Genomic DNA, 16,599 nt, shown 5'->3' on the forward strand with positions numbered 1-16,599 from the left:
CACTCAAAAGACTGAAGCTTCAATATGCGGTGCCATAGGGGGATGTTTAAAAAAATGATACAGAGATACTGTTTTCCTGTATGTCAGAAGAAATCTTTTTTACCCCAAAAAGAAACAAAAATATTAAACAAGTGTTTAAAATAATGCAAAGTAAGTATTGTTTGCAGCTCCATTTAGCTCAAATTTCTAGAAGTTAGATATAATTTTACTGTCTTTAAAAAAAGGAGTATCCATTTCATTTCTTTGATAATACAGTGAGACAATCTTTCTATTTCAACGTTTATTTCCTGAACTAACCTTAAGTTGTGTGCGAAAAATATTTGCACATGCCCATCATCCCTGATCTTTCCTTCATTTGCCCTAATTTGAAGGAAAACATGTAGCATACTCGATAAAAATGAATATTTACATAATCAGATTTTTTTTCTAACATGTGTGATCAGTTGTTTTGCACTTGGTATAATTTTGAGAATATCTGTTAGCACACTGCTGTGTGTCAGGGTTTTGTGGGATTTTCTTTTTTTAAATTTCAATTCAATTCAATTTTATTTATATAGCGCCAAATCACAACAAAAGTCGTCTCAAGGCGCTTTATATTGTACAGTAGATCGCACAATAATAGATACAGAGAAAAACCCAAAAATCATATGACCCCCTATGAGCAAGCACTTTGGCGACAGTGGGAAGGAAAAACTCCCTTTTAACAGGAAGAAACCTCCGTCAAAACCAGGCTCAGGGAGGGGCGGGGCGATCTGCTGCGACCGATTGGGGTGAGAGAAGGAAAACAGGATAAAGACATGCTGTGGAAGAGAGACAGAGATTAATAACAGATATGATTCGATGCAGAGAGGTCTATTAACACATAGTGAGTGAGAAAGGTGACTGGAAAGGAAAAACTCAATGCATCATGGGAGTCCCCCGGCAGCCTACGTCTATTGCAGCATAACTAAGGGAGGATTCAGGGTCACCTGATCCAGCCCTAACTATATGCTTTAGCAAAAAGGAAAGTTTTAAGCCTAATCTTAAAAGTAGAGATAGTGTCTGTCTCCCAAATCTAAACTGGAAGCTGGTTCCACAGAAGAGGGGCCTGAAAACTGAAGGCTCTCCCTCCCATTCTACTTTTAAATACTCTAGGAACAACAAGTAAGCCTGCAGTGCGAGAGCGAAGTGCTCTAATAGGGTGATATGGTACTACAAGGTCATTAAGATAAGATGGGGCCTGATTATTTTAGACCTTGTATGTGAGGAGCAGGATTTTGAATTCAATTCTGGATTTAAAAGGGAGTCAATGAAGGGAAGCCAAAACAGGAGAAATATGCTCTCTCTTTCTAGTACCTGTCAGTACTCTTCCTCCAGCATTTTGGATTAACTGAAGGCTTTTCTGTGAGTTTTTAGGACTTCCTGATAATAATGAATTACAGTAGTCCAGCCTGGAAGTAATAAATGCATGAACTAGTTTTTCAGCGTCACTCTGAGACAGGATATTTCTAACTTTAGAGATGTTGTGCAAATGGAAGAAAGCAGTCTTACATATTTGTTTATATATGTGCGTTGAAGGACATGTCCTGGTTAAAAATGACTCCAAGGTTCCTCTCAGCGTTTACTGGAGGCCAAGGTAATGCCATCCAGAGTAAGAATCTGGTTAGATACCATATTTCTAAGATTTTCAGGGCCGAGTACAATAACCTCAGTTTTATCTGAATTAAGAAGCAGAAAGTTAGCAGCCATCCAGGTCTTTGTCCTAATGTGTGTTATCTGGCTTCATGGATAGATAGAGCTGGGTGTCATCTGCATAGCAGTGAATATTTTTTGCAATGTCTTCTAATGATGCTGCCTAAGGGAAGCATGTATAATGTAAACAGAATTGGTCCTAGCACTGAACCCTGTGGAACTCCATAATTAACCTCAGTGTGTGAAGAGGACTCTCCATTTACATGCACAAATTGGAGTCTATTAGATAGATATGATACAAACCACTACAGTGCAGTACCTGTAATACCTACAGCATGTTCTAATCGCTCTAATAGGATATTATGGTCGACAGTATCGAATGCTGCACTGAGGTCTAGCAGGACAAGCACAGAGATGAGTCCACTGTCAGAGGCCATAAGAAGATCATTTGTAACCTTCACTAAAGCTGTTTCTGTGCTGTGATGAACTCTGAAACCTGACTGAAACTCTTCAAATAAGCCATTCCTCTGCAGATGATCTGTTAGCTGTTTGACAACTACCCTTTCAAGAATTTTTGATATGAAAGGAAGGTTGGAGATTGGCCTATAATTAGCTAAGACTGCTGGGTCTAGAAATGGCTTTTTGAGTAAAGGTTTAACTACAGCCAGCTTGAAGGCCTGTGGTACATAGCCGATTATTAGAGATGGGTTGATCATATTTAAGATCGAAGAATTAATTAATGGCAGGACTTCTTTGAGCAGTTTTGTAGGAATGGGGTCTAAAAGACACGTTGATGGTTTGGAGGAAGTAATTATTGAAGTTAACTCAGAAAGATCAATTGGAGAAAAAGAGTCTAACTTAACATCAATGGTACTAAGAGTAGCTGTAGATAATATTACATCTGTGGGATGATTACTGGTAATTTTTTCTCTAATGATAAAAATTTTATTTGTGAAGAAGTTCATGAAGTCATTACTAGTTAAGGTTAAAGGGATGGTTGGCTCAGTAGAGCTCTGACTTTTTGTCAGCCTGGCTACAGTGCTGAAGAGAAACCTGGGGTTGTTCTTATTTTCTTCAATCAGTGACGAATAGTAAGATGTTCTGGCTTTGCGGAGGGCTTTCTTATAAAGCAGCAAACTATTTCTCCAGGCTAAATGATGATCCTCTAAATTTGTGACACGCCATTTCCTCTCCAGCTTACGAGTAATCTGCTTTAGGCTACGTGTTTGAGAATTATACCACGGAGTCAGGTACTTCTGATTTGAGGTCTTAATTTTCACACGAGCTACAGTATCCAGAGTCGTACGTAGTGAGGAGGTAAAATTATTAACAAGATAGTCAACCTCTGTTGGAGTAGTATTCAGATAGCTGCTCTGCTCTATGTTGGTACAGGGCATTGAAGATGATAACAGTGGGTGGATTATATTCTTAAACTTAGTTACAGCGTTTTCAGAAAGACATCTACTGTGATAAAGTCTACTCTCCACCGCTGTGTAATCAATTATTGTAAATGTAAATGTTATCAGGAAATGATCAGACAGGAGAGGGTTTTCAGGAAACACTGTTAAATGTTCAGTTTCTATGCCATATGTTAAAACAAGATCTAGAGTGTGATTAAAGTGGTGGGTGGGTTCTTTTACATTTTGAGAGAAGCCAATTGAGTCTAATAACAGATTAAATGCCATGTTGAGGCTGTCATTTTTAGCATCTACATGGATGTTAAAATCACCCACAATAATTATTTTATCTGAGCTGAGCACTAAATCAGATAAAAAGTTTGAGAAATCAGAGAGAAACTCTGTGTAAGGCCCAGGTGGACGATAGACGATAACAAGTAAGACTGGTTTCTGAGTTTTACAGCTGGGGTGGACAAGGTTAAGCATCAGGCTTTCAAATGAATTAAAAGTCTGTCTTGGTCTTTCGTTAATTAATATGACACACTAAATGACACACTAATCAGATGGATGTTGGCTCAGAGAGAAAACAATGGGAGTAGAGGCGGCAAGTGAATTATTTACCCTCACTCAATGAATACCAAAGATATCTTACAAAGAGGTGATTTTTATAGGTTGATGCAGTATTATTTTTTCTTGTTTAAGGATGTATTTTTTTTTCATTGTCTTAATGACATCAAGAATAGTTAAACATGTTCCCTGTATTCTTGTGGAGGGATAGGTCCTTGGGCTATGGAGGAATTGATTAAATTTCATTAATGATCGTTATCTTGAATTTCTGCCATCAGACGTTTATTGCTTCCTTCAAATATGAAGTTAAAAGAAATTTGGTTCCTGAGGGTGTGTTAGCAAGGATCATAAAATTGATCCAACTAACAATTCAAGTTGATAGGAAGACATCTTTCTACTATAAAAGCAACTGTTCAGAAGTCTTACCAATTTTCAATAAAGCACCTATTTTGATTTGATCTTTGATTTTTTATATTTATTTTTATCAAACATGTTCATTTAATTCACATGAATATTTGTTTTCTTCCATTTACCTTTTTATATTGTTGCCTCTTTGTTTCAATCACTAGAGGAGGTTTTGTGGTTTTGTGCCTGTAACCTATTGCTCAGCCTGTGCTGTAATTCTTGTATTTAAGTCCCTCTTACAACAGCTGCTTTGCTTGCCTCTGATGTATCAATTCCAGAGCAAAGACATGCTGTTCTCCATGTGGTCCTGTGGCTAATTAGCAATTGTAAAATTTTTCAGTGGAACACCAGAGAGGGACAGCATTTGACAACCTTACTCCAGTATTAAGATTTTTTTCTTTTGCCCCCAGGAACTGGTGATGTTTTCTTTTTCTTTTCATTTTAGTTCTTTTAACATATATATTTAAACTAAGCCTGTGACCCTTTTATTTTCTTTTTGGTAAGCGATCGGATAATTCTGTGTAGAGCCCTCCCCCACATTCCACATTTACTTAAGAGAAAGACTTTATCAATGAGAGAGGATTTGCTCAGTTAACTCTTTTGTGTTTCACTCTTGGATTGAAAGAAGAAAATGATGTGGTTGTCGGACGGCTGGAGCCCCCTTACTCAGCTGGGTCTTAAATCACCACTCCACTAGAAAGGAAGAAGAATGGCCCCTGGCATTGTAGCTAATTGCCGTCTAAACTGAAACAGAATTATTCATAACCTATTAGTGTGTCAAGTTCAATGGGAAGTAAAGAAAAAAGCAGAGAGGCAAAAGAAAGAAAATGAGAAAGAAAAAAGTCAATTAATAGGAAGCGGTACATGGTGAGTATTTTAATTTTTAAAAGGGCTTCATAAATAAGAATTATCATTTTAATGCATCTGCTGCCAAGAATTCAATCAATGAGTTTTAAAAGGCTAAACCCTGAACTCTTGACACTCACACTGCTGTCCTTCAATTTCTTGCAAGTTTGAGAAGTCTTTTTCCTGCACTCCTATGCTGTGAGGGATATCGCTTCCAGTAGATATTGGCCATAGTGTTAAAGACCAAATTGACTCAAACTGTAAGCAGTCATGTATTACAGTTAGAGTTGTACCAGTTGCAGTTATTTTGACTGATTCGAGTTTTTAGGAAACTCTGATCAGTTGATTTGGGTTTTAATCAGTCTAGGTGTACACTGCCTCTCATCCCATGACAGCAAGCATAGGCTCCAGCACCCTGTAACCCAGAACTGGAAAAGCAGTTAAGAGAATAGATGAATGGATAAAATCCGCATTACACTGCTTTGTGTATACATTCAACAAAATGTAAAGGAAGTAAGTGGAACTTACAGTCTCTTTTGTAAGAAGTGATAGCTAGGCCGCAAAGGTCAATGGTTGCAATAATTAACACCAGTTTCAGCTTCAAATGACAAAAATGATAGTATTGTTGCATATAACTCTGGTCCTGTAACAGGTGAACAGCATTGGATTTATTCAAATGCAAGTACCACTGATGCCTTCATAGTTAAAATACAGTGGTCCCTTGTTTATTGCGGGAGTTACATTCTAAAAATAAACCACGATACGTGAAGTCCGCGAAACAGCCAACTTTATTTTTTACCATTATTATAACCCCTCACTACACACTGTTTACACTTTTCTCAGACAGGCATAAACATTTTCACACTTTTCTCTCTTGTTTAAACACTGTCAAAGCTCTCAATAGAATGTAACCAAAGGCACCTGCAGGTGCTTTTGACGGTGCAAAATGTTTTGTCGACATTGTTGTGTTCGTTGGGGAGAAAACTTACAAACATACAGTACAGCACTTCAGCGTCACACTGCTAGCAATCAAAGATTTATGTAAATTTCGCAAGCTGGACGCATTCTGTACTGTACAGGAGACACAACACGAGATTGACTGACAATGGTCCACAGCCAATCAGGATGCAGAACACAATGCGCTGTTAAAAATAAATAAGTGCAAAATTGCACAAAAACAATCCGCGAAACAGCGAGGACACGAAAGGTGACCCGCTTTATAGCGAGGGATCACTGTACACATTTTGAACCACCAGTCAAAACAATAAGGCCTTTTCTCTTTAATTTTTTATGCCTTTTTCATGTCCCGTTCTATGTAGAATAATTTGTCTGGTAGATTTGTATAAAGCAACGACGAAAGCCAGAATGGGAGACATTTTGGTGCATAAATTATAACATGTTATTCACATGTAATGAATTCATTATAGTGTGATTTTAAAACTTCACAGGACACACTTGTTTCCAGGCAGAAAAATTGATGTTTCATTCTGAGAGCAGTGACATATCCATTGCTGTAAAGCTAAGGTCATAATTTAAGGCTTTGGTGGGTGAAAAAAAATCAATATCTCTTTCCCCAATGGTAAAAATCCGGTCATTATTTGTTATTACCCAAAGTGATTTCTATGCGACATTCCAAAGATTACAGGGAAAGGGTATTTGTCTCATAATAACACATCCTGACCTTGGAAAGCTCGCTCCTAGTTGATCTGTGCATGTTGCTCAAAGCAATTAGCTTTTTGTGGTGCTGTGTGTTTGAGACAATGGTTTGGTAACGTGTGACATCTCCACAACATCATGTCATGTAATGTTAGAAATATTTTCGATTAATATTTAGGATGAATAAGATGTATTTGTAATCCGTGGATACAGGGATGAAGGTGTAGAGGGACTGATTACCTTCTCTTCCCATATAACTGGGATTTGCTTCAGTAATAGACATCTAACTTTAATTAAACACTGTGTATATTTAGGTGCTCATTTATAAATTCATGGGTGGGATTAATGGTGCACAAGCCAAGCCCTTGGACAGCAATGCCTGCAGACACAGCAGTTCAGTGCACGAGTAAGAAGAGTTTAGTGGCTGTGTGTGAATGCTTGCATGCCAGTTTGTGTGTTTATGCTTGGAGAAGCTTGTTTGGGTGGCAGGGTTTGATGGATTGTTAGTGAGCAATTGTTTCCTCTGTGTCCTGGACGTTTTGGGAAAATGAGGCAAACATCTTGGCCAGAATCGACACAAAGTGACAGTGTCCTAATTCTCCTCCCTCAGAAAGAATGCCAATTTTGTCAGACTTATCACTTGCACTCTGAAGTGTTTGCTATGTCGTCTTTTAGCACGCCTCAGGTCATCATAGGGGATTGTTTGAGAGTCCTTGATATGATTCTCCTCTACTCTCTCATTTATCCTCTGTGTCACGTTCCTGCTCATCACACTTAATGTTCTGCAGAGGGGTGTCACCACCAGAACATATTCAACTGATTCCATACAAAAGTGTTATATGCAAAAAACGATATGATCTTTGCCTTTTTGGCTACAATCTTATGTCAACATTATATCCATATTTTTCAGGAATTTGTGGAATCAGAGTTTTCAATCTAAAGATTTTTGTCAATGAAAAGGAATTTTCCACCATTTTTTTCTGTCACTTTGTGTCAAAAATTGTTCTTTTGCAATAATGGTGCTGTCAAAGATGTCCTTTGACATTGGTGTCTTGACACTTATTCCTTGATGCTAAGCAATAATGGTACTCTTGTAAAGAGCTGCAAAGTATAAACAATGAAGTAAGAGGGTTTGCAGCACAGCCAGAATCAAGGTTCATATTTTATTTTCTCTCACAGATTAGTGTTGGTGTTTTCTCTCTGTTTGCTTTCACTTGGTGGTTAGGTTTATGTTACTTTATGCTGCTTCTTTTTTCAGGCATCAAAAACTAGCTGATTGGGTTTGGTAACTAAAAATTACTTGTTTAAGTTTAAGAATGAAATATGGTCTTGGTTAAAATAATCCCTTTTACTGTATTAAACCTGAACATTGTCCTTATCCAGTGAGTCTCAGCATATTGGCTATAGGTCCTTTATCGGCATTTGTATGCGATGGGTTTGGAGTGAGTCCTGTCTCAGTAAATTCCATAAAAGACTTTGTATCACAACATTGATGTTAAACAACACCCTGTCCATGTCAGTGACATCCCAGCAACTTCAACAAACAGCAAATTCAATTCAGTATTATTTATGTAGCACCAAATCACAAAAACAAAAACATTTACCTAAATTTACCTAAAGACCTTTTAATAATATAGAGAAAACATAGAAAAGCTCAACAATCAGATCCCCTATGAGCAAGCGCTCTGGAGACAGTGGACAGGAAAAACTCCCTTTTAACAGGAAGAAACCTCCAGCAGAACCAGGGACAGAGAGGGGCAGCCATTGGTTGGGGGTGAGGAGAAGAAAACACGACAATATGTGAGGGTAAACAGACTGTAATTTTAGTTTCCTTTTAAACTGCTCTTTGATTAGACTTAAGCAGCATTGTTACTTGGTTTGGTGTAAGAAAAGATCAAAATTTGATTTAAATGGACTATTTCACAATGCTCACCACCAGTGTTGGTCAAGTTACTTGAAAAAAGTAATCAGTAACTAATTACTGATTACTTCCCCCAAAAAGTAATCCCGTTACTTTACTGATTACTTATTTTCAAAAGTAATTAATTACTTAGTTACTTAGTTACTTTTTAAAAACACGATTTACAACCTGAATAGGTGATAAATCGATAGACCTTTCAGCCCAATTCTACTTTTTCTACATAACCTGTCATACAAAATGTAATCAAATGGAAAGGTCCCTTTTTAAAACTTGTTTTATTAGTTTTAATCTTTTAACTTTATGCATCAAGCAAAAATGTAATTATATGCAACATTCTCTGACTGGAAGAGATTTGTTTAATATTTAAACCTATTTTCTGCACATTCCAGCACATAAAATATATATATATATATATATTTTTGTGTTTACACTCACTCTTTCAAATAGATGCAAGAAAACACAGCAAAAAAGAAATAAAGTCAAAAACTAGCGGTCCTTTTGCTCTATGTTCACCTGTAAAGCAGGAGTAGGGTAGGCGGAGGTTTACCCTGGTACAGGTGTGCCGCGGCGGTCAGTGGAAGAATCCGCGAGTTTCTCTGTGAATTTCCCATTACGTCGTAGCGCACTCGGTGCTTGCTTGGAAGTTTAGGGGGGGTTTTTCGCTGTAAAAATAAGTTTTCTTCCCACGCACAACGGACACTAATGTTTTTGTCACTTTTTATGGAACCAAACTTAAAGTAAGGTCAGTACTTCCACGCTTTAAACACTGCATGCTCATACTAGGTCTCTCTTGGAAATTAGATTTTTAATCTCAATGAGATTTTTTACCTGGATAAATAAAGGATTAATAATACTCTCCAGCACTCGATATATGAGCCACTGTTGATCCGCACACAGCTGTTGTCACGAACGTCGCACTTGCTTACGTCACTGTCATGAGACATTCTTGCAAAAAATCACGGTTTTAGTAATGCAGTAACGCAGCGTTCCTATGGGTAAGTAACGGTAATCTAATTACCGTTTTTGCAATAGTAATCCCTTACTTTACTCGTTACTTGAAAAAAGTAATTGGATTACAGTAACGCGTTACTGCCCATCTCTGCTCACCACAATGTTAAATGTTAAAATGCTCTGCTTAATAGGTTGCTAGGATGATATTTCTGATCTGAGGACATGTGGAAAAGATATATCTATGAAACATACTTACACTTGAAATTTACTTCTTTCAAAGTTTTGCTGACTGACAAGAAAAAAAGACGCATATCTCACTATGAGGAAATGCTGCAATAAACATTAGACTATCCTTTGAGGAGTGTTTTTTCCGCTTCTCTAACTTGAGCAGCTTATAGAGCCAATATAATATGTTGGCTTGGAGCCCACTGTACTAAAAAAAAGAAGAAGAATTAAATGAATTCAGTTGAATTATTAAATGTCTGCCTTTGTGAAAACCCTGTGGTAATAAATGAGGCAAAAGTAAACAACCCATGGGCTTCCTCAATGATTCTTTCAACCCAACATTGAACTGACAGTCTGTGTGTCACTAATTCAAAGTAAAGGAATTTCTCTCTGATTTTTGTTTTGGGGGGGGGGGGCTCCCTTCCATACTCAGTTTTGTCAGAAAATATCCCCTTTACGCATTTTTGCTTTTTTCAAAACGCACTCAAACATGAAATCTTTTATTAACAGAGAAGCAGGGTTTTTAACCTTCATTGGTAAAACAGTGAAATATTTTGCTCCAATCTTGCTACTAATGAGCTTCAACTGGGTTGCGGCATAATCTTGAAATCACATTTGGAGCCATACTGTATCTCATTTGAGGCCACATTAACAACAAGCCATTTTTACCCTCTAGCTCATTCAGTGCCTCATTCAGTTGACATTCACCAGGCACTCATCAGCAGGGCGGCCAACGCATGCCAAGGCTGAAGCCTCATGAGTAAGCCTGTTTTCATACCAAGAGATTTCACACAACAAACAAAAAACAAGCATCTGATGCTTGCGTCATATCATCTGCTTATATTCTGTCCACTAAAAGACTTTAGGATGCAATATTTGGCCTGACATAGTCTGCATGAGCTATCATGACACACCGTCTAGCTGTTTTCACAGATGCACTTAGAAGTTTAAACTTAAACGTGGAGAATACAAATGTTTGTTGCATTTGGTTCTAACATTAAACATTCTTTAATCCATGTGCAGTAATAGTCTAGTAAATTCTCACTCAGGGAGTGGGAACTGCACTCTATGCAGGCAACTCCCTCTGCTTTACTAAACGTGAACAGAATTGCAAACAAGTCTGAAGCAGGTTATTTCCCGCTATGTGCAGTTAAAAAGGGCAACTTCGTACAATATACCAACACAGTTCTCCAACATTTTAAGGAGTTTATGTGTAAAAAGAGCTGATGTAAGCCAGTTATGTGCACTGATTAAGTTTCTTTTGCCTTTGTATGCATAAAACTATAAAGCAGCAAAAGTAGAGGTAGCAGTAAAGAATCCTTTGAGATCTGATGGGCAAAAAGTATCTAAAAACTTACATCATAGGAAGTGCTATGATATTTCAAACACTAAGCTCTGCTAAAGACATGGATGGATAAATATGATAACATTTTCCCATTTTATACTGTAATTATTTTCTCAAATACAAAGTCATATGCTTGATGTGGTTACAGATTTTAATAGTAAATGATGTTATCTATTGTCACAAGAAAGGATTCCAGGATTCAGTTATCTTTTTGGGAGCACTCAGTTTTTTAATCTTTTGACTCATTCCATCCATCATTAACTGCTAGCTTAGTTTTAGTTGAATGCGGTGCACTAGGATTAGTTTGCAGATCATTGGCAAAGACAGGCAGAGTGTCTAGGAAAGGGAAAAAATATTGAGGAAAGTATAATAGCATTATTATCCAGCCAAAGCATTTCTGTGCTGCGCATCAGTCCTATGTTCCCTATATTAAATAGTGCTAAAACACAAAAGTGTGGGTTTTTTTTCAACTGCATTATTTTAGGGTATCTATTTTCATCTCCCTTGTACACACTTAATAGCATGAGACCTTGCAGGCAAAAGTTTTGCTTCTCATTTTGAATTTAGCCTGTCCTGAGTAGACCCTGCGTGACTGTAGGTTAGCACTGTTAAAGAGCCAAAACTTGGGCTGTGTCGAGTACATTTTGCCGTAAACAAATACCATTTTCCTCCATGTGACATCAAGGGATGTTTATTAAACCCCAGAAGGCACAGCGTCTTCTGCCTGTAAAGCATTAATCATTTCTGCATGCACCTCTATATATAATCCGAGCCATGGCGGAGCAGCTGTGGAGGACATCATGCAAAGATTGTTCTACTATATTAACACTAGAGAGTGAAACATCACTTAAAGTAAGCGAGTTGAATAAAATAATGGTCAAGTCAAGGTTGTAGACTTGTCGGTTGCATTGAGACAGTGTTTTAGACAAGAGGAAGCTTTCAGCAAATCAGCATTTTTTTTTCAAAGCACCATGCCATAATGCAGAAGTATACATCTTCAAATGGCTCCAAAAGTCTTTAAACCATCACTTCAGAATAACCTTGTGAAGTCTTTCATGATGCAGCCCTTTCTTGTTTTCTTGGGTAGCACTCCTACCTTTATCCTAGGACATGTATGCCTGATACTGAACACGGTGCCTCCCCAGTGTCTCCTTGTGGTTCTCTGAATGCTGTGAAGTGTAAGCTTCATTCCTTGTGGTGCGTCTCCCTCATTCCCTTCACTCCCTCTCACTAAGGATGTCTTCATCACTTGCTGCGCTCTGCTCCCCACCTAGGTCCCATCTTTTGAGCATGGATGACAGAGTAGGCGACAGAGGAGAAACAGCTTCGCCTCCCCAGAGACAAACTACTGATTTTACCAAAGGATAAAAAAAACCACTCTTTGTTGCGCTACCTTTTACCCCAATATCACCTTGCTTGATAATTCTCCTTTTCTGTGGACTTATCTGCCTAAAATAGTTTTTGACTTCACAGTGTTTAATTATTTATTTCCCAAGTTTGCCAAAACTTATCATTGTTATTCTTTTCCTTGTAATTATTCATTCATTCATTTTAAGAAATGATGCTTATTTTGATTCATTTTCCAAGAGACAGCTGAGTTAGAAAAAAGAACAACTAAAAAGACTGAGCTCCTTTGTTATTTAAGTGTACAATTTGATTCATTTTTAGCCCTAATATGAAGATAATAAATGAAATAAAATAAAATAACTAAAAATGAAAGGAAATAAACAGGTCACTCATCTGTAACCGTGCCTATTTGGTTTTCTAATAGTTCTCTTTATTTTGTCAGGAATGTTTTGTAAGAATTATGCTCAACTAAAATATTTCAATCCAAAAGCCAGAAAGTCAGTGAGCTCAGGATAAGGCCTTGAAAGACGTAAAAGACATGTTTTCTTTCCATTACATCTGTAGAACATATAAAACATTTTTTAGAACATATTGATGGATGGATAATAGTGAACCGTAGGCTGTGTTTATGCTGTTAGAGGATAATTTCAATACACACTGTGGTGAGAAATTTGAACTCAATACCTGTTTTAATATAGAAAAGAGAAAAAAATGAAAGAAAAACACAATTCCTTGAATCATACTGTCATGGTCATGGGTTTGGGGACCCAGTGTTTTTGTGTTTCCTGGTTTTTTAATATTCTTTCAATTAGTTTCTGGTTATATTTGTTGGTTCTAGTCCTAGTTTTTGTTACTGTGCCTCCTCTGTCTTTCATGTGTCACGTCAAGTCAGTTATGTTCTCATATCTGTTCATCCCAGAGTCGAGTCTGTGTCTCAGCTTGTTTCTCGTGTTTCCTGTTTTATTTTAATCATCCCTAATATTGTTTTTAGTGCGTTCAATGTTCCTTCCCTGTCATGTGTCTCTGATTAGTCCCAGCTGTGTTTTCCTTCTGTTTCACATCTCCATGTTATCCTTGTGTATTTAGTCTTCTCTTCTCCCCTGTTGGTCCATCTGCTTATCTCCCCTCGAGTTTCCAAGTTTCAGGTTTTCCAGCTCTCAGGTTTCAAGATTCAGGTTTTTCTCTATGTATCTACTGATTTGGTGTTTAGCTTTTCCCAGTTTAGTTTTATTAGTTTATCTCGGGCTTCCCTTGCCTTATGTTTGCAGTTTTGTGCAGCCCTAAATAAAGGCTTTTTTTCTTAATATTCTCTTCCATCTCCGTCATCTGCATTTGGGTCCACACTTTCTCATCCTCGTGCTGTGACACATACAATAAGGGTATCCAGCTGCTCTGTTATGCTGTGAGAGGCATGATGCTAGATTGTTTGGGTCTGCATATCTCTAAGCGTGATTTTAAATAAATACAAACTTGTTTTAAGTGCTCACCTGGTGTCTTCCAGAATAGCACTTTCAACAGGCCGCTGAGGGGGTCACTGAATGGTTTGACAAGTATGAAACTTGTGCCAATCATATGTTTTGGCCTTCAAAGTCACCAGTTACTTGACCCAGTTTAAAAGTTATGGGAAATTTTGGTCAAACATTAGAGAACCCGATACTTTATGAAAACACCAAATAAAGAAATATCCTGAGGAAGAATGGTGTTTCAGAAACTTACATGCCAAGGACGCTGTTCTATAGACACATAGACGCCAAGATTTTACAGAAACACTGTTAGGTTTTCCTGACATTTGTCACTAAAAAGCAGATGATTATTAATATAGTGCTGCAAGGACTTGTTGTTCAGCACAGTCTGATGTTTGCTGTCTTTTTTAATGAATGAATCCCTTATTCCTTACAGTCACACTTTTCTGCCTTGACGTGGACTTAAATAGCTTATGTTGTTTTGCCTCTTTGTGTTCTGAGAGATTCTACAGTTTTTATATTGTTATGTAAATAGTTTTCATTTTATTTAAATATTACTAAACAATATTTTTGTGTTAGGTATAAGCTAGAAACACACATATGAGGTCTCCAAATGTTGTTTAGTTTAGTTAATCTTTCCAGTTTCATACTTGAATGGTGGAATGTGGCACATCCTTCCAAAAATGGTGCCATGTGTCTTTCCCTGTGGTCTCTGCACTTTGAGATTTGACACTCGTCTTTACTGCTGCACAAAGGACTGTGGGACAGGCGATAAATTTGTGGGGAAAGAAGAACTGCAGGTTTAGGCGCCCCTGAAAGCAGCCTCTGGGCATGGATCGAATTGATTTCTTTTGAGTATACCAATTTTTCTAAACTTGAATAGGAATCAGAGCTGGGGAAGGTAAATGGAAAATTTAATAGGGAAACTCATTTTATACTGGGACCCTTATTATGCATGAAATCCATCAATTTAGGGATTGGAAGAGGAAAACCTACATTAATTTTCGAAATGTCTGATCTGAATTAGTCATAGTCAGAATAAAAGGATACAGTCACCATCTTTTGAGAAATGTGTATATATATAAAAAAAACATAAATAAGCTTGTGAAAAGTTAGCAAGTTAGCTTTAGAAGATAATTAGCAGCTGGATGAATCTCTGTCACCCCAGGCTTTTGTAAATCAATTAAAATCGTTCTCTGTTTGATTGTTTAGCCAAACATGGCCCTTTAGTTTGAAGGTTGACCTAGACCTCTGTATATATTATTATCCTGGAACCACAGGGGTTTACTATACATAAATGACAATATGACTTTTTTGAGGTATTGTTGGGTTATTTTCTGATTCCAAACATGGTTTAATTGAGGAACTTCCATATTTCAAAGCAGAACTTGTGTTGATAAATGTAGAAATACAAATAAAAGCATAAGCAATGTGACAGCTTTGAAAGAGCCAAATACCTCTTTGATGATTCCGGGGGGTTTTTTTTAGGAATTAACCACTAATTGGCACCACACTCTAGTAGTTAACACTGCTTTTGTTCTCTCTGTCGTCTTCTGCGCTCATCATTTCAGTACCAGTAATTGTACCATGGGGAGCTTTTGCACAAATTCTTGGGTTTTTATAGTAAAAACTACCCATATGGAAAAGAAATAGTAAAAACTTATATGTGATTACTCATGAAAGTGGCCACTTTCTCATTACTTTCATACATTGTTTTAATAAGTATCCAAAACATACAAGTTTCATTATATAATTTTTCAAGGGATCTTATATCTGTTTTCACTCTTATATGCTTTTCATACAAGTTTCACACAAGACAGATACAAACTTTATAAGATTTATATATATCTTTTCCATATGGGTATCCACTAGAGCATTTCATATAGGGATGAATAATATATCCTCATGTGTATATATTGCAAGTCAACTGACTGAAATCCCACAACAATGAATAAAATTTGTGTGTTTCATACTTTTTAAAGTTACTAAAGTGTAAAATGGTGCTGGGAACATTCCTCAGAGAAGTTGGTCCAAATTGACATGATCGCGTTATATAGACGCTGCAGACTAAACTCCTTGTTATGTTTAAGAAACCAGTTGGGCATAATTTGAGACATGGCTGGAAACAGAAGATGAATACAATGTTTTTATAAAGTGATGGACATGGTCAGCAGGAATACTCAGCTAGGTTCTGGTGTTTCACCCTCTAAAGCCTAAAGTTTGTTGAGAGAAGAGAGAGTGAGTGAGTGTGAGGGAGATCTACACAAAACATATTTTATCAGGCATTTGGGTTCTTTTTACCATGTTTTTTAATTATTTTGTTTTGGCAGTTTGTGGTGTTGTTTTCTGTCTTATTTGTCAACATTTGAATGTGGCGCCCTGCCTGGGAATAACGTAATGGCCCTACTATCACAGAAAAAGCAAGTTGATGCTTTCAGGAACCGTTAGGATTTTTGTCAGTTGCACCAATGGTTGCAGTAATGTAAGCTAAAAGTTTGACTCAAAACCGACGGGAGCACCCGTTAAACAACGCTCAGTTGGTATTGAGCCACGAACCTCAGCCTGAACTGTTGATACAAAGTAGAATTGATGCATGCTTTCATGCCTTTTCCATCCAATTCTGAACCTGCTATCTGAATGTTACAGCAGAAGTCAAGACTTATTAGACCACACAACCTTTTTCCAATTTTCTCCAATGTTGGTTTACCCATACAAGTTTTATTCATTGGGTGCCGGGTGTGGCACCCAAGGTGGTCCTCTGCTGCTGTGGAACTCATCTGCTTCTAAGTTTGATGTGTTGTGTAC

The 16,599-nt window shown here is 37.4% G+C and overlaps 1 protein-coding gene across 3 annotated transcripts in view; it reads left to right on the top strand.

Annotated features, from left to right (window-relative positions):
- igsf21a (immunoglobin superfamily, member 21a) overlaps nucleotides 1-16,599 on the top strand; it is a 194,024-nt gene that overhangs the window by 130,963 nt on the left and 46,462 nt on the right. The gene's annotated exons all lie outside the window — the stretch shown is intronic.

This window comes from Rhamphochromis sp. 'chilingali' (assembly GCF_963969265.1).
Source record: "Rhamphochromis sp. 'chilingali' genome assembly, chromosome: 9".
Classification (NCBI taxonomy): Eukaryota; Metazoa; Chordata; class Actinopteri; order Cichliformes; family Cichlidae; genus Rhamphochromis; species Rhamphochromis sp. 'chilingali'.